This window comes from Sapajus apella, unplaced genomic scaffold (assembly GCF_009761245.1).
Source record: "Sapajus apella isolate SASKATOON/1434 unplaced genomic scaffold, GSC_monkey_1.0 scaffold24, whole genome shotgun sequence".
Lineage (NCBI taxonomy): Eukaryota > Metazoa > Chordata > Mammalia > Primates > Cebidae > Sapajus > Sapajus apella.
The window spans coordinates 25211545-25233463 of record NW_022436964.1 but is presented as its reverse complement, the minus strand read 5'-3'; the positions used below and the strand labels follow the sequence as shown (position 1 = coordinate 25233463).

The 21919-nt window shown below is 35.0% G+C and overlaps 1 protein-coding gene across 43 annotated transcripts in view; it reads left to right on the top strand.

Moving 5' to 3' along the window:
* The window catches only part of PTPRD (protein tyrosine phosphatase receptor type D), a 2321819-nt gene that overhangs the window by 1445499 nt on the left and 854401 nt on the right, over window positions 1–21919 (top strand). For all 43 annotated transcript variants that reach the window (XM_032290736.1, XM_032290738.1, XM_032290724.1 and 40 more), the window contains one exon: window positions 4880–4939. The gene's annotated coding sequence lies outside the window, so the exon portion shown is untranslated. The remainder of the gene's footprint in view (window positions 1–4879; window positions 4940–21919) is intronic.

The following is a 21919-nucleotide window of genomic DNA, read 5'->3' as shown; positions in this document are numbered from 1 at the left end:
TTCTACCAATTATTGGCAAAGATGTTATACAACAGAAAACACTCCTATGTTGCAGGAAAAGTATAATTGCTACAACCACTTTGGAAAACAGTTTGGCATTATCTATTGAAATTGAACATATGCATAACCAGATCATCCAGCAATTCCACTCCTCGTTATATACAACATGCATACCAAGAAATATCTACAAGGGTGTTTATTGTAGCATTAATTGTAATTGCTTTAAACTGGAAATGGCCCAATATCCACCAGCAATAGAATAGATACATAAAATGTGGTACTGTATATTCAGACATTTGACAAATTACAACATGAATGTAACCAACAACTTTAATGGTAAGGGAAGAAGGCCGACACAAAATAACATGTAATGCTTGATTATATTTACATAAGGTTCAAGGCAGCGCTAAACCATAGGTTAGAAGTCAAGATAGCATTTCTTTACCCTTGGTGAGGAGGAAAAAGTGGGTTTGGAAGCAGGCATGAAGTCTGTAGTACTAGAAATGTTCTATGTCTTGATGTGGGTGGTGTTTCTTTTTTATGTGTTTTGGTGTTGCTTTTGTATGATTCATTATGTACTTTTCTATGAGCACATTATATATTGATTTTTTAAAATTTAAAATGTCTCTTAATTTACTTGGGAAAAAAGCACCCGGGCTTCCAAGAAGCCCTGCTTGTTCTTTGAATATTGTCATGTGGAAACACACATACCCATGCACACACACACAACACACCACCACCATAAAAACCCTCTGTTCTTTAGTCATTAGAAGCACAATTTATTTACCATTTTATATATCGTTAGTTGCAATGTGGGTTGCAGTAGTATTCGTTGTTGTTGTTAACACAGCTCCAAATCAATCTATTTCACAAGAAAGCTATAAGGGATGGCATTAGAACAAGGTTGAGCGAGAGGGGGAAAGAGAGGGAAGGTGGGAGGGAGGGAGGGAGGAAGGTTAAGCTATGCCACTTAAGAAGTCTAACATGTTTGCCAAGCAAAGCTTAAAACAACACCCTTTCATTCATCTGTCTTGACATTCTCTTGTACAAACTGCACATGAAGAAGGGACTTGACAATTTCATAAGACAGGTACCTTTAGGTATTTCAAACCTTATTTTTTCCTGGAAGTTTGCTTACTTAGTGTTTAAGGTAATGCAGAGGACTATCTTTACACTTGAATCAGAACATTGGAGCACAATGACTGATGAGAAGTATGTGCAAACAATTCTAAATGAAAGAGAATGAAAGCTTCCTAATGAAATATCTTTAATATGTAATTTTAAGCTACTTAAAAAGGTCACAGTTACTTGCACTAATGAGAATCTGTTTTAAAATTACATGTTATTTTGATAATCAGAATTTAGCAGAATGCTGTAGAATAGGGTGAGCAGCGGAAAAAAACTTCATAGAAAGTAAACTTTTTTCTAATTTAAATAGAGTGAAAATCATTCTGATATAGTATGTAAAATAAATTTCAGTGTTTCTGTTGAAATACCTTTTCAGATGTGAAATGTTTTAATTATTAAATTTCATATAATATAATCATGAGACATTGAAATTTGGAAATTTTAGTTTATAACAGAAGGGATGCCATGCACACACACACATGTGAGCGCGCGCGCATGCGTGCACGCCCATGCGTGCACACACAGATATGTTTGGATACGTGTGTGTGTGAGAGACAGAGTCTTGTTTTGTTGTTCAGGCTGGAGTGCCGCACTTCCAGAGCTCAATCTTCCTGCCTTAGCCTCCCGACTAGCTGGGACTACAGGTGCATGCCACAATCCCCAGCCAGCTTTCTGTATTTTTTGTAGAGATGGGGTCTCGCTATGCTGCCCAGGATTCATGAATAATACAAATACTATAAATCGTATCTGGTCAGATTGTGCCCCACTATGGACAGATCTTCCCCTGAAAGTTACAGGCTTCAGCTCTTACAGTTTCCTCAAGCATAACAACCAGTCAGAATTTTGGCAGACAGCAGGGAAATGAAAGGACCATTATCCTTATTCCCTTCTTGTCCATTTCATTTTTTACCCTAAATTGCTCATGTTCCGTGAACTGGGGTCTGCCTACTTGAGCCAAACCAATTGCTGAAAATCCTTTTTTTTCTGTTCATGAGAATTTAGCATCTATATTCAGAAAAAAAAATTGGGATTTCTTAATTAATTTGCAATTTCTGATCAGAGTGAAGAAAGCTCAGTTGACCTAGACATTATGCGTGGCTTAGAAAGGATTACATATTTTTCTACTTCTCACTAATGTTAAATAGTTTCTTTTGTCTCCTCTACCAGATCAACAGATAACTAGACTGGTATTTGTATTTTGAAAGGAAAGGGAGTTGGGTGTTGGTCTGAGAGGAAAATAAAGGTGTTTGAAATGTCTATGAAAACCTGTAAGAAATGTCTTCAACTAGTAAATCCAATGCATGTTTGCCTGATACTAGAGAAATGCTTTATTAATATATATTGACATTAATGTGAGTGAACTACAAATTTAATAAAGCAACCATAAAATCTAGCTGAAAGGTGCCATTCAGCAATCATCTAAATGAGTAATGGAATAAAGCTTGAGGATTTTCTACTCCAGATCAAAAGGCATTTGCATGTCTAGCAGCAAAAGTTTCCTCTTCATTATGCAGAAAGGAGGCCAGAAGATCCAATCATCCCCTTTGCTTAAGTAGGGCTGAAAGTAAATGAAGTAAATCTCTGAAAGTTAAGTTCTGCTAAGCAAGACTAAATTTAACCAGCAAGTGGACAATAGCAAAGAGAGACAGATGGGTGAGATTTATGCAGAGACCTTTTGGAAGTGGCCCCAAGCAGGTGGTTGGTTGCCTAAAAGGAATCCGTGAATAGAGTGTATTTGACTCTAGAGCTAAGGGAGAGAAGAAGTGTCAGTAATAAATACGTGGAGACCTGCTGACTGAGATTTGATATTGCTTGTCAGATGTCTCTATTTTTGTCTAGACTTCAAAAGCTGTTTCATTGTAATACGTGCAGAGCAGAAGGTCTTGGATTCTGTGATTGGTTATTGTTTTGAAAAGGAAAGAAAGTTACCTTTCGTTTTCTCTCCATTGGCATTAAATCCCAGGAGAGGTTCAAAGGACATTCCGAATCACCACAACTGCAGCAAGGAGCATTCAAGCCCATTACTTCTGACTAAGGCTGTGCAATGCTTTCAGTGTCTTACAAAAAACCTGCAAATTGAGGCCTACAAGAACAGTTTTGCAAGCATAATTTGATGTGTTCCATTTGCTGTGGGAGATCTCTTAAGCAAAATCAGATTTTACCTTTAAGTATTTACCAAAAGATATTTTGCAGCCCGTGCTAAATGAAGCCTTATGTTCCCTATTCCTGGAGGAATAACTGTATTTAGAATAATAGTTCCTATAAAAATTTCACGATACATCTTATCATGTAAGATTCATGTTATTTTAGAAAACAGAGAGAGAGAGATGGTAAGTCTGTGCTATTTTCTGTGTCAGGAGCTCAGCTGAAACCTCAAACAAGACAAAACTACTTGCTGTATTCACAGGGTACTATAGCTTACAATCTAATGAGGGAAATCTAACAAACCAAACAGGCTAAATGCTATAATAAACACCCACCCTTTTAATGGCTTAAAGAACAGAAATTTACTTCTCATTTACATAAAATGCAATGCCAATAGATGTTCCTAGTCAGGACCAGGTGATGAACGGTCACCTCTATAACACTCTAGTGTGAATAGACCTTATTAGTGGAAATGAGAGGTGATCCTGAAAGCTGCGGCTGGAGAATCCTGTTGTTTTAGTCTTTTGGACCTTTCCTCCTTTAGGTCCCTAAATATTTAACATATTGGTAAGGGAAACAGAATGAGGATCATGTGCAAGATGTTCTTAAGACTGTATTCCATGGTGAAGAATGTAGTCACATCTAACTACAAAATGTAGTCTAGCTATGAAACAGGAGGAAAAGGGAAATGTTTTGGTGAACAGCTTGCCATGTTCTCTGACACAGGGTGACATGACAATGTGTGATAGGGAAGGACTCAGAGTTTGCTGGAGCCTAGGATATTCATCTAACTGAAACTTAGTAGGCGCAGGATGTCAAAAAGTCTTTCCCCATGAGATGTCAACCTTGCTGCGAACTGAAGGAGGAGTAAGAGTTTAATATGCTAAAAAGAGTTGAGAAAAAAAATGTACTAGACAAAATAAAGCAATTCTGAAAACAATACAAAAAAGAGTCATTAAGGTAGACTTCAAATATTGTACAAATTATTCTGTTGAGAAATTGACATTGTACCTTTTTATATGATGTTTCAGATGTGTGGATCTTGTCAAATTAATTGTGAAATTCTTTAACATAAATGTAATGCCTATAAGATGGAATTTTCCATGCTGACTTGTCCCCGAAGGAGTAGGATAAGCAAGGAATTTCTTTAGCTCGGCCGCCAAGGTTTAGGTGTTCCCCTTAAAAACTTAGGGGCGTTGATTATTTAAAGACCAAAGGATAGATATTCCGAAATGTATTCTGTAATTGTAGGAAACAACAGACCAAGATGTTTTGTGGACTTGATGAAACTGCTGCTTTTAGAAGGCAATTTGGCTATTTTATGGTGAATATGTTAGTCTCAATTCAACATTTTAAAGAATAGTCAATATTCACTACTTTATAGCCTGTGAAGAATAGAGATTTCCATGTTGGTTTTTGGCATTTCACTACTTCAATTAAACATTGTATTTCATAAAATTCATAGCAGTTTCTCATTAACTAGCTTGCTTTTTCTCCTCTTTGTCTCAGTCCCTACTGAAATATGGGGTGACAGCCTATATCTTAAAGACAATGTAGGGATTAAAATATTTTTAAAGTAATTGTTACTTCCTATCTTTGTAATTAGGTTTTGAACTTCTTGAGGCCAGGGACTGTGTCTGAAAACACCTACGGTGGCTAACACAAGGTGAGTCCACAACCACTTCTTAACCCTTTCCCCTCTTTTGGTCCCAATACCTAATACAGTAACAGATGTATAGTTAGATTCAACAAATATTAGTTAGAATGGTTGTTCTTTACTGTAGATGTTTCCTTTACAAATAAAATTATAACATGTTAATAACAATAGCACAAATAGGAAACCTGTCAATGAGACATTTATTTTTCAGTTCTGAATTATATATGATGTTAGGCCTGAATGTAGGGGAACTCTAACAATGGGTTAAAATTCTGAATTGAAGGAGCAGATGCCTATAGATTTAAATGTTGATTGAATTTAGCTGCTGCTGCTATGAAATGATTAGCCCTCGGCAGTGGTCTCGCCTACATACTTTATTTTGGTTCTTCTGGAAGCTATAAAGCTATTTATTGTTAATGACGGAGTAAAGTAAGAAAACAGATTAGTGAATAGATTAGCAAATTTTAAAAAGTCTAATCTTTGTTAAACAATAACAGGTTATGATTTAATGCATTCAGTTCTCACTATTTTGTGACAAAATTTTTGCTATTAACACAGCTTTGTCTCCTTACATATCCTTTCTCTAATATAAACATTTCATCTATCATAATAATACTTTTTGTTTAAAATCCTCTGCCAAGTACATTTTTCTCACCCATTGCAGTTTAATAGTATGTTTCTAATCCTAAAAAGATAATTCTTTGAAATAAACAGTTCCCATGTTCTTTCTCTGACATATTTGATCTATTGACTTGTTATTCAGAGACTGTTGGCTAGTAATAAACCTGTGATGAATTATAAGATAAACTTAAATGTTTTTAAATCAATGTTTCTAAATATAAACTTTCTAAATAAAGTATATGAGGTTTAAAATTTCCTTAGCACGCCCAAATCTCTTATATGCTAAATTTTTACATTCTCAGTTTAAAGAAAAGAGTAACACCATCCATATCCCCTGTTAATCTTATTTTGCGGTTGATGTATTTTGTGACTCTAAGAAAATGGAAATATCTGCGTATGGAGAAGGTACACAAATGTCCTTCAGAAATCACAGTACCACTGAAGTCAAATAAGATGATAATTCAACAAACAAATAAGAGATAATGAAGACTGTAGTAAATTTATTTCAGGCCTTCAGCCTGTTTTCAAGGTGGTTCATCATTGTTCAATTTTATATATTAAGATTCAGCTCACCTTCCCCAAAACGCTTTCTTATATACCCCGAGTCAAATTGATGTCTTCTTCTGAATTCCTCTGTGTCTTTGTTTATGACTCTCTTACAATACTACTCATTTTGCTTTATGTTTCAGCAATTTGTATAGAATCAGTTTCCATTTTCCAAGCACATTATGTTCCAATGTTCATTTAAAAAACAGTTGTTTGGGAGTCCAAAGTACTTATTTCTGTAGAACTAATAATACAAATGAAGTTCCTATTTTCTTTTTAGTTCTATTTCTGTCTGATCTAGTGCTAATAGAAATATTTCAAATGTGCCTCCATTAATGACATTGTTTCTTCAAGACAGAACTGTTCTATTATAAGGAGCAAATTTCATAGATTGTAGACTTACATTTGCCTGGATTGTCTGTTACTTTTTAGCCATCTGATCTAAAGCAAACTATGCAAATTTGTGCCTGATATTTCTCATTTGTAAAATAGAGATAATAATCATATTTCTGGTGGCTGTTGTGAAGATTAAATGAGTTCATATGTGAAAGCTGCTTTGGTGAATAGTATTTGACATAGTAGGAGGTATATAAATTTGTCTGTAGATGTTGTTATTGTTATTTTTATTAAAATTTAGAACATCAGGAATCTGCTCACACATAGGCATGTTCAAAAATGAAAACAGGGAACACATTTTAGCAGTTCACCTTATGAAAACAGAATAGATGCTTGAATCATAGAACACAGAAAGAATGTAACTACCTACCTAGAGAAAAGGTCTTTTTGTCTACCTGTATTTTCAAAGTGTCTAAAAATGAAAACAAGATACCATAATCACCTTCATCTTATTACAAAAATAAAATTAAAGTGAAAATAACAATGGTTACTATTGATATCATTTATTCAGCCCTTAGTATGTGCCAAGCATAAAGGGAATGGCTTTCTAGGTTATCTTCATATGATTCTGTCACAAAAGAAACTGATGGTCAAGGAGGCAAAGGGCTCTCACAGCTAATGAGTTAGAGCAAGAACTCCAGCCTAAGCCTTTCTGAATTTCAAATTCCATGGTATTTTTGCTCTACTGAAAACAGAACTCTGAGCCAAGTCCAAAAGTGCTATTCAAATTAATATTTACATATTCTGGTGTCTTTTTTATGGTATTTCCCACTTAATAAATCTACCTGACTCTTTTTAGTTCCATCTTCTCCATATTGTTTACAAAAATATTGTAATAAGACATGTTGTCAAAAACTTGGGTAAAACTCAGTATACTTTATTTTGGGTATTAGATTTGATCAGTATTTCCTAAATTGTCTTTTCTTCCACTTATTCAAGATCACCAGCTTACTAGCTGCTGTTGTTTTAGGGCATTGCCTGAAAGAAAGAAATTCTTCTTTCCATTTGTAGTGCATACATGTTATACATCAGTCCTGAATGTAGGCATCTAACTATAACACAAGATATTTAACTTTTCACTCTTGCCAAAAAAAGAGGTTTCTTGTTTAATGTATCCTTTATCCCTTATTTTAACATTTATTTTTGATATGCATATTATATACAAAACGCATTGTACATGTATGTCATTTACTCTTCACAGCAAACCTTTGAGGTCTGTGCTTTATCTCCATGTTAGGATGAGGGACCTGAGAACTAGAGAAATGAAATATTTTGCCACGTTCCATAAGAATTCAAACCCAGGTGAAACTTCAGAGATCTAATTGATTACTTTATTTCAAGACGGTTTCTGATTGAGAGAATCAAAACCATCTAACTAGATGGCAAAAGAATCAGGTTTCCGTTATCCTGCCTGTTCCTCCTTAAGTGTCTGACTGTAAACTTTTTAAAAAGAGGGTGTATGTGTTTTTGTTCGTCTTTGTATTTTTCACAGTGTCTACACATTGAAACCATGGATACTTCGTCAATGGCTGATTGAGAAAGTTAGAGGGTATTTAAAATACTGTTGATGTTGAATATACTAGTCTACAGCTAGTGGTTCATAGCATTTTGCCTTGGGGACATTGACCAAGTTTAGTCAATTTGGTTAAGTGAGGTGTCTTTGTCATGTAATCATCAGTGTCACTTTTCATAATTGGATCAAGCTAATGCTAGCCAGAAACTGTTAAAATGTCTGAATTTAGAAATATGTGGGGTGAACCTAATAATGCTGTGGGTTGTACAACGAAATGCTTTGCTTATTTTGGCAAGAGCAATTTAATTTTTTATAAATAACATTTGATTAAATGCTATGCAGTATCATGTTTTAATATAAGAACCAGTGCCAATGCTTATAAATGTTTTCATGTAAGTAGGAATAGTCTGGAATTGTATTAAATCTTGAATTTCATCAATTAAGAAAATCAGAAATACTAAGGTTTCTTTAGGTGATTTTAAGAATTGTTTGTAAAGTTCTGAGTAGTACTAGCTTTGAGACATAAACCAGATCTTCCAACTAAGGCATACCATTAAGTGAGCCTGTTTTTAGTGACTTTTAGTAAAGAAGTAATTAGCATTACACATAGCAGGAACATATTCGGGTCTCTAATAGAGATCTTTGATTACAGTATTAATTTGACAATCCCAGGTAAAGAACAAGTTAATCTAATTAAGGGAAGGTTAATTGTGTATGCACACCGTATGACCAGAAGAAGAAAGCTCAGCAGGGTGTTCCCAGAGCATTTCTGCTTGAGAGAGTCACATTTGTTCATTCAAGGGTAGTAGACAACTTTTACACTATATATACAGCATTTAAAAGAAGGACTTATTGAAATGATTTACTAGCAATTCAATGTAGAAACAATAATACATGTAATCTAATGACTTGTGTGGAGGTTGACTAAATGCTTTTCTGCTCTAAAAGCCCATCATTATAATGATTCTTCATAGGGAGTAGACTTAAAATTTGCCAATATGTCTACATTTACATGGTCAGAGAATATTAGAACTAAAATAGTCTCTCAAGACCCCAGGCCCTGATTTGTACATGACAAATTTACACCCAGAGAAGGCAAATGACCTGCCTAAGATAATAAAAGATATTTGGTAGTATACCCGTGATTCAAATAATTTTTATTCTGTGTTTAAAACCACATTACCCTTTGACAGAAGGAAAGAAGGAAGGAGGAAGGGAGGGAAAAAGAGAGAGAAAGAAAAAGAAGGAAAGGAAGGAAAGAAGAGAAAAGAGAAAGGGAAAGGAAAGGGAAGGGAAAGGGAAAGAGAAAGGAAAGGAAGGGAAAGGGAAGGGAAAAGAAAGGAAGACCAGAGAGGGAGGGGAAAGAAAGAAAAAGGCAGGCAGGCAAATTAAGGCAGATAGACTAAGGGAGGTCACAGTTCAATCTCTTTGTAGGTTACTTCCCTGTAACACACAGTCAGCCAGACTCTGATTAAAACTAAACATAAACCTCACTTTCATTATTGAGTATCTCTAATTAGAAGAAAGGTCTTTCTTACACTGATACAAAAGCTACCTGCCTTTTTTCTCCTCAGTCTTCTATTTTCTATGCAAAATATCTGTAGTTCCTTCACCATTCCTATTATAAGAGGGGTTTTAGATATTTCATCATCTGATTATCTTTTTCCTAGCACATCAGTAAAATATTTCACATTTCAAATTGATGCCTACAGTTGAGCACCATGTAGCCAATAGTGTCTGGATACCACCATAAGTATGTGGATCTCATCAGGCCACGATACTTTTAGCTTTTAAAATTAACTCTGTCTTTTATGTTTTAAGATGCCCTTATAACACAACTAAAGTACAAAGCCATTTTTGTATGGACTGCTATAAATAGGGGCCTCTTAAGCTGCTTTTTAAATTGATTTGGTTGTATCTGTCATTTTTAAGTCAAGATTAATAGGATTAAGCATTAACCATTTGTTTACTATAATTATTTTTTTGCTCACCATAATTACTTTTGAAAGATCATTCAGTTTGGATTGCTTAAATTGCTCAAGCATTAGACATAATTATTTTTAAAGTAAGTTTAATTTGAGTTCATAATGACAAAAAAATTTAAGATGATTATGCTATACAGATGTTTTTAATATATTTTCTAATTATGTAATACATTAATGAATATAAAGTATAAATGTTTCACGGTAGTTTTGGTCAGTACTCATCAGTTCACTTCTAAAAATAGAAGCTAAAAAACAATTAGGGCAGTGATATGGTCAGGCTTTGTGTCCCCACCCAAGTCCCATCTTGAATTGTAATCCCCATAACCTCCACATGCCAAGGGAGAGACCACATGGAGGTAACTGAATTGTGGGGGCAGTTTCCCCGTGCTGTTCTCTTTTGAGAGTGAGTTCTCATGAGATCTGATGGTGTTATAAGTGGCTGTTTCCCCTTCCTGCTGCCTTGTGAAGAAAGAACCTTGCTTCCCCTTCACCTTCCACCATGATTGTAAGTTTACTGAGACCTCCCCAGCCATGCTAAACTGTAAGTCAATTAAACCTCTTTTATTTATAAATTACCCCATCTCGGGCAGTTTTTTTATAGCAGTATGAAAATGAAACAACACAGGTGAGCTTTGGGATATAAAGACAAAAAAAACCTGCTAAGATAGATAGATACTCATAGGACATATTTTAACCATCTAACCATCTAGAATTGAATTCTATTGATGTCTTCATCTGTTTTGTGCTGTTATAACACAATACCACAGCCTGGGTAATTTATAAAGAACAGAAGTATATTTGATTCATGGTTCTTGAGACTGGGAAATCTAAGATCATGGCACTAGCATCTGGCAAGTGCCTCATTGCCATGGCAGAAGGGTGGAAGGTGGAAATGATTTTAGGAGACAGGAAGAGGAAATGGGGACAGAACATATTCTTTCATCAGAAACCCATGCCCATGATAATTAACACACTTCTACTATAACAGCGTAAGTTCATTCATGAGGGCAGAGGCCTCATGGCTTACTCACCTCTTAAAGGCCCCACCTCCCAACACCATTGCATTAGTAATTCGGTTTCAACATATGTTTTAATGGAGACATTCAAATCATAGCAATTCACATGGGTCTATTTTTAAATGTCTCTCATCATAGTTTAGTAATCAAGTTGGAAATTACCTAATAAGTGGACAAAAAGGAAGAAAAGCCCCTATGTAAAGAAGATTAGGAGAAACTGAATGGTTTTTAAGCCTGCATAGAGGTATAGATAGAGGCTGACTTCTTACTCCTCCTGAGAGTGACCTTAATGGTTAAATCATCAATGATTATGTTCATGAAAAGTTGGATGCCCCTTTCTAGAAATAAATGACCGAATAAATAAGCTGAATAATTTTAATTACATTCAATTATAGGTGGCAGGGTATAGAACCAGAAGAGTTAGACTTTCAAGCTGACAACCTTCTTAAATATGAAGACCTTAAATTTATCTGCCTCATGCTCTTCAACTGTTTTTCTGCTTATAAAGGAAGAAATATCAGAGTAGTAATGTTAGGTTGCTGAAATTATAAAATTTTGGTGCTTGATAGCTGCACGTTTGTTATTCTGAGGGAAGGACTTGCAGTCTCAGCTGAAGATTACCTAGAAGTTGAGCTCAAGAATGATATATAAAAGACTTTGTGCTATTTCTTTTCTCAGGGCTACAAATTTGGGGCATTAAGTTATATCCATTGTATATGGCTCTGCATTTATAATATGAGTTTTTGCTAGTCATTGACCAGCTTTCCAAATACTCAATGGTGTGAGGATGGGGGTACATAGCATGAGCTGTGCTGAACATGAGGAGAGGTACTTGGGCCAGTAGAAATACGGAATAATACAATAGGGTCACATGAAGAAAATTCCTCCTCAAAACAAAATAGTAAGAATATTTTTGAGTTCTAAGTTTATAAGAATTGTTTAAACAATATTTTATACATTTGACAAACATGCCTTGTATGATCTTATATAATTTATTAACAACATTTTAGCAGTTAATTGTTCTTGTGATGAACAGGGTTGTCTTAAAGACAACATTTTACAGAAATCTTGTCTTAGTCCATTTTGGCTGCTACAAGAAAATCCCTTAGACTGGATGGCATGTAAATAACAATTTACTGTTATAGTTCTGGAGGCTGAAAAGTCTAAGACAAAAGTGCTGGCACATTTGGTGTCTGGTGAGGGCTCATTTCCTTATTCATAGATGGGATCTTCTGGCTGTGTCCTTGTATAGTGGAAAGCATGAATCAGTTTTCTGGGGACTCTTTATAAGGATACTAATGCCATTCCTGAGGGATTCATCCCATGACCTCATCGCCTTTCAATGGCACCCCTTTATAATTCCATCACATGGGTGATCAGGTTTCAAATTATTAATTTGGGGTGAGACATAAACATTCAGTCCAAAGTAAATCTCATGGTCTTAGAAAAAATCATTAGCATGTTAAATGGTTCCAAACTTATAAAAATTATTTCTAAATCTGATCCTAGATTTTTCTAGGCAGAATCATATTTTTAAATCACATTTTGAAATATTAGAAATCATCTATAGTTATTGAATGAGATTATGAAATATCCTTTGTTGGAAACAATTGTTTACGATTTATCTAAGAGAGAGAACATTATATTACACAATTTAAAACCATAGTAGTGCTAAGATAGGATTTATGAATATATAATATCTTCTCCTCAATCACAAGGATTATGCTCCTGAAAACTGTTAAGGCAGATAAATACACACATTCAGAAAACATAACCTAGAAGGTTATATTTGAGCCAATAAGAATATGTATAAATAATTTACCTTGTTTAAAATAAAAGTATGTAAGCATAGTAAAGGAAATCATAGTTGTGATGATTTGTATGTCTTAAATGGGTAACTGTGGATATGTTAAAGTCCCGTTTTTCTTCATCTTTTTATTGAATATTTATTAATCAGTCACTATTTGAGATGATGGAGATACAAAGATGAAAAAAAAAAGATACCTGAACTCAAGGAGTTCATAATCCATTACATGGAGACAAGAAGAAAGCAAATAAGTATTCCGTATAACTATTACAGCTATCTTTCTCCTGTTGGTAATGTTTTATTTGGGGGGGGCGCTGTATGGTATATGGAATATTTCTGTTTTATAGTTCAAACTATTTTTGCATGCAATACCATAGTATTTTTTAAAAGATTCTGAACTCCCTTATTATAACAGAGGTTTAATTACCTAGAAAATATATGTCTGTAGAATCTCTCATTCTCCGCGGCATTTGTTACACTTTTTAAGGTGAAATTGTGCATGGGCTAACATAAGAGCATGCAAGTAGAGAAAAGTGGGCCAGACACTGCAGATATTGGGATACAGTGTTGAACAAGGACACATTGGAGTGGGGGATGCCAATGGTAAAGAGAAACACGCAAAGTGTAGGGTGTATTAGATAGCGATGAGCAGACGTGAGATTTAAAATAGAGTCATGCTTTGTCTAACAAGGTTTAGGTCAACCATGGACTGTGTATACAACAGTGCTCCTGTAAGAGCATAATAGCATATTTTTACTGTACCTTTTCTATGTTTACATACACACATCCATTGTGTTACAATGGTGTACAGTACTCAACACGGCAGCGTGCTATACAGGTTTGTGGCCTAGGAGTAATAGGCTATATCATATAGCCTAGGTGTGCAGAAGGCTATGCCATATAGGTACACTGGTAGGCTATGATTTTAGTAGGTTTTTGTGAGGACACTCTATGATGTCTGCACAATGATGTAATCGCCTAACAACGCATTTACCAGAATGTATCCCCGGTGTTAAGCGACCCATGACTGTACTTAACAACCAGCACGAATGGATACCAACGCATCAGAACAGACACCCACCTACACAGAATGGAAGCTTATTTTACCTGCTGAATACCAGACTTGAAATCAGCGCTATTAGGAAAAAATTAAGCAGGGAAATAAAATTAAAGCATTGGGTAAGGAGAATATTGAAATTTTCAATTGAGTAGGTGACTTTTGAGTAAAACTCTGAAGAAAGTAAAGGAGTGAGTCATGTAGATATTAGGGGAAAAACATTCTAGATAAGAAAAGAGCAGGTGCAAAGGCCCTAAGGAGAAAGCTTACCTAAAGCGAGGAGCAGAAAGAAGACCCACGTGTCCGGAGTGAAAGTCTGAGGAGAGTCAGGAAGAGACGCTGACTGAGAAATAAGCGAAGCCCGTGTTAGCTTCTGGTAAGAATTTTGGCTTTAGTTCTTTGTGAGATGATCTCTCACTGAATAGTTTGAACAGAAGATGGTCTTTCACTGAATATTTTGGACATGATCAAATCTGTATTTTAAGAGAATCACTTAGGCTTCTGAGTTAGAACTGAATAAATGGGGCAAATCAGTGGCAGGTGTAGGATACTGGAATAATGCAGGGAAGCAGTGGATCAGGTGATGGCTTTGGGAGTGGGAGAAATGGTTAAATTCTAGATAGACATTGCTTTGAAGGTAGAGCTACCTGGATTTGCAAATCACCCAGATGGGAGGTATAGAGGAGAGCGGTCAAGAATGACACAGGCTAGAAGAACCAAGTGCTATCTATATGCCAAACCTTTTGCCAGGGCCTAGGGAACATATAGAAGAGTAAAAAGACACAGCACATCTTTCATGAATAAGCCAATGAAATAAACAATTATAGGAGAGTGCAAATATTTCCAAACTGTGGGAAATACAGAGCTTCAGATAAGGGCACTTAATCCATTCCAAATGGCGAAGGGATCACTTCTCCAGAAAATAAAGTGTGTAAAGGGTTAATCAGATTTATTCAGGTAAGGAGAGGAGATGAAGAACAGATAAAAATAGCTATATTTATACATGCTGGGATCCCAAACATTTTACTTTACTATTATCTCATCGTTGACTTTATTACTATGTTTCTTTAGGAAAAGCACATTGGAAGGAAATTGATTCAAAGGCTATATTCTTATACGGTCTCTTTTTCAACAAATATTCAGTCAGCACTCATTTTGTGTTAGGGTCTCTGTGCTGAGTGAGAGGAATTTACTAGGATGAATTATATTTGTATCCTTTCCAAAAAAAGCTAAGATTATAATTAGCTCACTTAGAGAATACTTAGTTTACTAAAATATGCAGCAATTTATTCAAATCACTGGTACACTGGATTTGTATACCATTTATGCTGTGAGTTGCCTGAATTACTAACTACTCAACAGATTACCCTGAAGACATGCTTCTTGTTTTGGTCATCCATCTATAATATCCTTAGCATCTATCATAAACAGCCTACTTTATAATAATATTTGTTAAATGATGATTATGTCTTTCCAATTTTTAGCTTTATTTTTGCTCCAGATCATTGAGACAGTTATGAAGAATTAATATACCTTTATATTTTGTGGAGATTTATTCTTTGAACTTTCATTGCAGAATCCATGCCAAGAGGCTCTTACATCACTGCTTCTGTTAAGAGTAGTTCTTTTCCTCATCAATATGTCTACATGGAGTTTCTCTTCTCTTATAGAAAATACTCCCACAGAATTCTAATTCCTATCAATGTATTTGACCTTGTGACTGCTTTCCACATATTCACAATTGTTCCCCAAAACTTTCCATTTATGACAATCGTCTAGATATTTGATGTCAATGCTTTCAAATTTAAGATCCCCTTGAATCACTTCCCTCATTTTTTCATGTTTTTACTCTTTACTTGAAGTAGAAAAGCTCTTTTTTTCTGTATCCCTGTGAAACCAAGTATAATTTTGTCCATATGGAAAAGAAAGACCAATAATGATTACAAATATAATCTTATTATATTTATATATGTAATATAATCTTATAATCAGAGATACTCCATCCCATACCAGTTTTCTCTTCACATTTTACAGGGAAAAGGAATTGATCTGGCAGCAAACAAACTCAGATTTATGGATCTGTGAAAGTTATTAACCTCTCAATGCCCCATTTAGCTTTTCTCATTCCACAAGAATCAATGATAAGCACACTCAACCCTTTTATGTTCTTCCTTAAAGCAGAGAGTTAACAAGAAACCAGCCCCTCTTGTTTTGACTTTCAATTTGTAATGTTTATATTATTCTGAGAACATGGTATTGCTGCACTGGTGGCACCGCAGTGTGGCAGGTGTTTCTTAAGCTTTCCTGGACAGCTGGGCCTATGATATAGAAGAGCCCGGAACCCACGTTAAATTTCCCTTCGTTTGAAAGCACCACAGTCACCACACTCGCATCTGGACTTAATTACACAGATCCTGAGGCTGGTTCATTATCATTCTGGACCATCTTGCTTCCCTCCTACTCTCATTCTCCAGTCAATTGTTTTAAGACTGTTTTGGAAGTCTGGGGTAAAGAAACGATGAATTGTTGACTTACTCTCTTCCTACTTGTTTCTCTAGTTTGGATTGATCAATAAGCACATATTCATTATATTTAGTGCATTCCTTTTAGTCAAATCATCTTTTCAAAGCTTTCTCTTTTCTGAGCATCCACTTAACCACAGTAGAGAAAGAGTGAAACTGCTCACTGCTCGTTGCCTTCCATTGAAACTTAGGCTTTGGCTTCAGGCCAAGCCGCCTGGGCCAGCACTAATATAATTCACAACTGGAAGAAGACAATCCATTAATCAATACTATAATTTGGAGCTGACCAAGGTAGTAACACTCGCAGCTATTAGACTCAACTGACTAACACCATTTAGGATTAATGAGGTAGCAAAAGCAAGAAGACCAAAGATTCATTTAAGGACTTTTTCCCTAAAATCAAACCACCCAATCTATTTTTTTTTCTATTCAGTGATGCCACAGTGAAATCTAACATAAGGAAAATTTTGAAGGACAAAGAACCTTACACATCACAATGATTTTGAACAAGAACTCTAAGGAATATTTTAGGTATGGGTTTCAGAAAAATAATTCAGCTTAGTGTTAGATTTTTCTGAGAAATCTAAACACAGTTATCTAAAATTGCTTCTCTGGTGTTATTTTGGCATCCTTTGATCCAATTTTGTAATCACAGGTTGGTATATTTATTGTGTGGATAAATAACCACCTCTTAAGTTGAAAAAAAGTTTAAATAATTTTCAGAAAACCTTTATGGCCTTAGCGTAGTTTAATTGCACAATAAAATGAATACAAATGAAAAAACACAAAGGATCTGTGGTGCTTGCAAAACGACGATAAATATCAACCCCTTCTAATCCCTTATGGCAGAGCCATCAAATCTTGCAGCTCCAGGACAGGACAGGACTTTTCCTAAAACTGTTGGCGGTGTATTTACAATGAAACATCATTAAGCTCACCAGGAAGTTAGTGTCTTTGTTGCTGCTGCTATTGATGTTGTTTTAGTTTTCTTTGGATTGGGCATAGCTGTGCTGAGTCCTCAGACTACAGATGCCATTTTAGACTGTATTTAACCTGAAATTTCCAAAATCAGCCCAGGGGTATTAAACATGGTAATAAATCTTTGTTTTTCAACCATAAAGCAAAATACAAAAGAATCTTTTTTAACTTTGGCAGAAACAGAAAAAAGGAATAACAAAGCTGCCTCTGTATATCACCGTATATCTAAGGGGTATGATTTGACCATCAGCATAATAAAGTCTATGTAAAGAGACTTTCTTTATAACCAGAACCTACCTCATTTTTTTATTGGAAAATTTAGTATGCGATTTTTCTCACTTTAATCTCCTAACTTTAGCATGACAAGCTGAAGAGAAGTACTTGGAATATAATCCTGGGATTTATCTTTGCTTTCCCAACACTTGCCATCTATTCATTATCAAAATGTCTTTGAAAATGTAAAAGTCCTCTTAGCATTGAATTAGAAACACTGAGTATAGGAACTTCAGCATGGGATAGAATTGGTTAGGAGTCAAACAGAGATTTTTGTAGTGTGACCTTTATATATATTACCTGTGGTGGGTTTTAAATTATATAAAGTGAAATAAAACTTTAGAAATACCATGAAAGTTTTTGATAAGAAAAGTTAAAGCAAAAAAGAGGCTCTATAAGATTTGCTAAGCAAACAGTGTATTAGATAAGATGGGAATGTTCAATTAGAAGGCTAATACAATTTTATGCAAATTGGCTTCCACTGATAAAAAGTTATATACGCACTTTGTAGCACCCAGTGGTTATTTCTATGACAGAAGCATATATTATAGGTAAATGAAATTTCATGAAATGAAAAGTGTATATGCAAATTATTTTTATTATACAGAGACAGGACATCATTAATTTTCATTCAACTTTACTACAAAAATCAATCAACAAATATAAATAAATATTTTTAATCTAAAAAAATAGTACTTAATACTTTAAATAGATAAATGATTTAAGGTCTTATTCAACTTTACCCTATAACAAATGGACTGGCTTTCTTCCTCTCAGTAAATAAAGAATAAAGTTGAAAATTGAATTATTATTTTTGTTTGTAGGCTTTTTTTTTTTTGGTTAAAAACATTAACTGGTGCTTCTAAAGCTTATGAAATTAGAAAACAAATATGTGGTGGTGTCTCAAAACAAAATAATAAGTCAGTACAAAAGGAGATAGTTTTTAAAATATAAGTTTGGTTGTTTATTTGTTTGATTTCTTTATATTCAACTATATTTTAAACAAAATACACTTTGAGAAAACTTGTAAAATGTATATAATACCATGGAATATTTTAATTTTATTATTATGCTATTGTATTTCAAAAAGAATTTAGGGTAGCTTTGAAGATGCATGCAATATACTAAAATAAAATAAATTAAAATTGCTAAAAATATATGGAAAAGACAATAAAAATGAAACAAGGTTAAAAAGGCAAGACAAAAAATGGATAAATGTTAAAAAAGTAAATTGAAGGTGGGCGACATACTATGCAATGGTATTTTGAAGAGGATTTTACATCAATCTAAGCTGTCTAGAAGAAGGGTAAGTAACCTTTTGCTGTATAGGGCCATATCAGAAATACTTCACACTATTGGCCTATACAAGCCCTTTGACAACTCATGAATTCTGCCATTTTAGCAAGAAAAAAACTATACACAAAACATAAATGAATAGACATAGCTGTGTTACAATAAAACTTTATTTAAAAAACAGGCAATGGGCCAGATTTAGCCCATGGGTGGTAGTTTGCCCAACCTTCTTCAGAATAAAGCAAATGTGGAAAAAATATCAGTTATCTGATTTTAAGATAAAAATCTGCACAGAAGGACTCTACAGAAAGATAGCTGTTTCTTGGCATGTGAAAGAGAGCTTTCTAGGGATGATCAGACAGTGGGCATTGTCAGTTGCCTTGTCTCTCCAATAAATAAAATAGCATGTTTCATGCAGTGGCTGTCAAATGAGTTTAAAATTCAGGATAAAATTTAATTTCTCTTTTTTGTAGACAAAAAAAAAATGGATGCTTCTCCTTATTTATTTATTGAGATGGAGTTTTGCTCTCGTTGCCCAGGCTGGAGTGCAATGGCACGATCTTGGCTCATCACAACCTCTGCCTCCCTGGCTCAAGCAATTTTTCTGCCTCAGCCTCCCAAATAGCTGGGATTACAGACATGTGCCACCACGCCCAGCTAATTTTTTATTTTTAGTAGAAATGTGGTTTCTCCATGTTGGTCAGGCTGATCTCGAACTCCTGACCTCAAGTGATCTACCCGCCTTGGCCTCCCAAAGTGCTAGGATTATAGATGTGAGCCACGGTGCCTGGTCCTCCTTATTTTTTAATGAGATATTATAGCAATACTATTTTATGTTTTGAAATCATTTTTCTTCCAAAGTTGGCTGTGCTTCTTCTTTTTTCTTTGTTATTAAATAAAAAATGACACACACACACACCTGCACACCCACATAGCATGTGAAGCAATACAACATCTTGCATTGCATTTAAAAAAACATTAAGCAAATCAGTGTTAAGAAATGGAGGAGCATTACTGTGGTAATTGTGAACAGAAAAAAATGCAATCTGATAGAGAAGATGGGCATTTAAGCAAATATAATACAATGAAGGTTACGATATGAAGAGACATATTTCTGATATGGACTCCTTGGTTTTGAATATTAGGTCCACTATTTGTCAAGAATGTGACCTTTAGCATATGCTTTAACCTCTCTGGGCTTTGGTTTCTTTTCTCATTGAGTTTAAATAATTAAGCAGGACAAGACTTAGCACTGTGCACATAGTACTTAATACTTAACTCAGCTAGACCATATATAGTGAACTGAGGTTCTGAGTTGTTATGAAAGTTTTCAAAAATAGGTGGCTTTGATCTAGCTATATGACTCTTACAACTACAGATAGTTTTTTTTGTTTGTTTGTTTTTTGGGGTTTTTTTGAAGGAGGAGTTTTGAAGATTTCTTTTGAAGAAAGGTATTTCGTGAATGCCCTCCTTCTCCAAACATACATACAAACTCCAAGGAGTTTTTAAGAAGACCACTGAGGGAACATAATCTGTATCTCTTTGAATTATAGACTGTAGTGGATTAATATCTGAGCTAAGCCTAAGAAGCCTACAAGTAAGAAACTGGCTTACACGGTCTGTTGCAGCAAAGGAGAGGTCTGATTTGAGGATGTTAATGGCACCTCCAGGTTCCGTAGGAACAATGGATTAATAAGCACTTCCCTGGGACCACTTTTGAGCCATACAGGAGAAGAATATGCAATTAAGTGGTCTTAAACTTCCCACACAGGTCGTAGGGATGAGATGACCTTGACAGAGAAAGGCCAATTGCTAGCAGCCTAGAGGATGCAGAAGAGGGCTCTCTGCAGATGGAGTGGAAGGGGTATTTCCCAACATTCCAGGAACAAATACGAGAGAGTCTGCTTTGGACATCCAAGTCCAGAGCGCACAGGAATTATGTCACGTCCACAGATTCAGCTAAGCAATATATTTATGTTTCTCTCATCTCTCCTCTATTCCTACTATTAAAACATTGAAAGGATCAGAAACCACAGTAAGGTGGCTGGAGTAGAAGCGATTCAACTTAAAAAAAAATCAAACCCAGAGTCTCGACATATTCATGAGCTGAAACACTTTAATTAGTGAATTAAAACTATGTTTTGTGTGTTAAAATCACCATAGGTTTTTTTAATACCTAAATAGAGACAGAGAATTGTACCTGACTGAATTATATTCAGGGGCAGGATAAGAGCTAGTCACTGTGAAAAAAATATAAAGTGTGATACACTTAAGGGGAAAAGGCTGGTTTATGATTATAGCTGGTTGTTTTCTGATTACATTTCATAATTTGTAGTCATTCAATATTACATATGTTTGCTATAGTTATGTATTTATATACACATCTGTATCTATAGATATACACTGAAATCAAGTTTAGACTTCAAGGGTCAAGAAGACATCCTTTAATATCACATGTTGGCTATTGGTTATTGGTTTTAACTTACCTCCTTTTTACTGTGTGGTCCCCCCATGAAATGCACATGTTGCTATCTCAGTAAGTGATTTTAATACATACAGAGTCATAGTTTACATCCTTGAAATGGTTAGTGGTCCCATGTTATTTGTGAACTAAATTCAAACCTTAATAATAGGATGCACAGACCCTTAAGAGCTGGCTCCTTTTTATCTGTCCAGTCTTACTATAGTATCTATTCCGAACAGCAGACATTTCTGACTTCTTGCATTTCTGTAAATCAGCCAAATGGCTTTGCCACTCTAATTATGTCTTCACCTATCTTCATCTTCATAGAATGCTATTTCCCATCTGACTCTGTTTCTCCAGCTAAGACCTGTTCCTCTTTGAAGGCAATGCCTTACATAAAAACTCTTCCTTCTGTCCTCAAAATTAAGAAGTCCTGACATTCATCCTTTGGTTCCTCACTCACAATGTGCATACTTATTTCAAAGAATAAAAAGACCTTAATGTATTTATATATATAT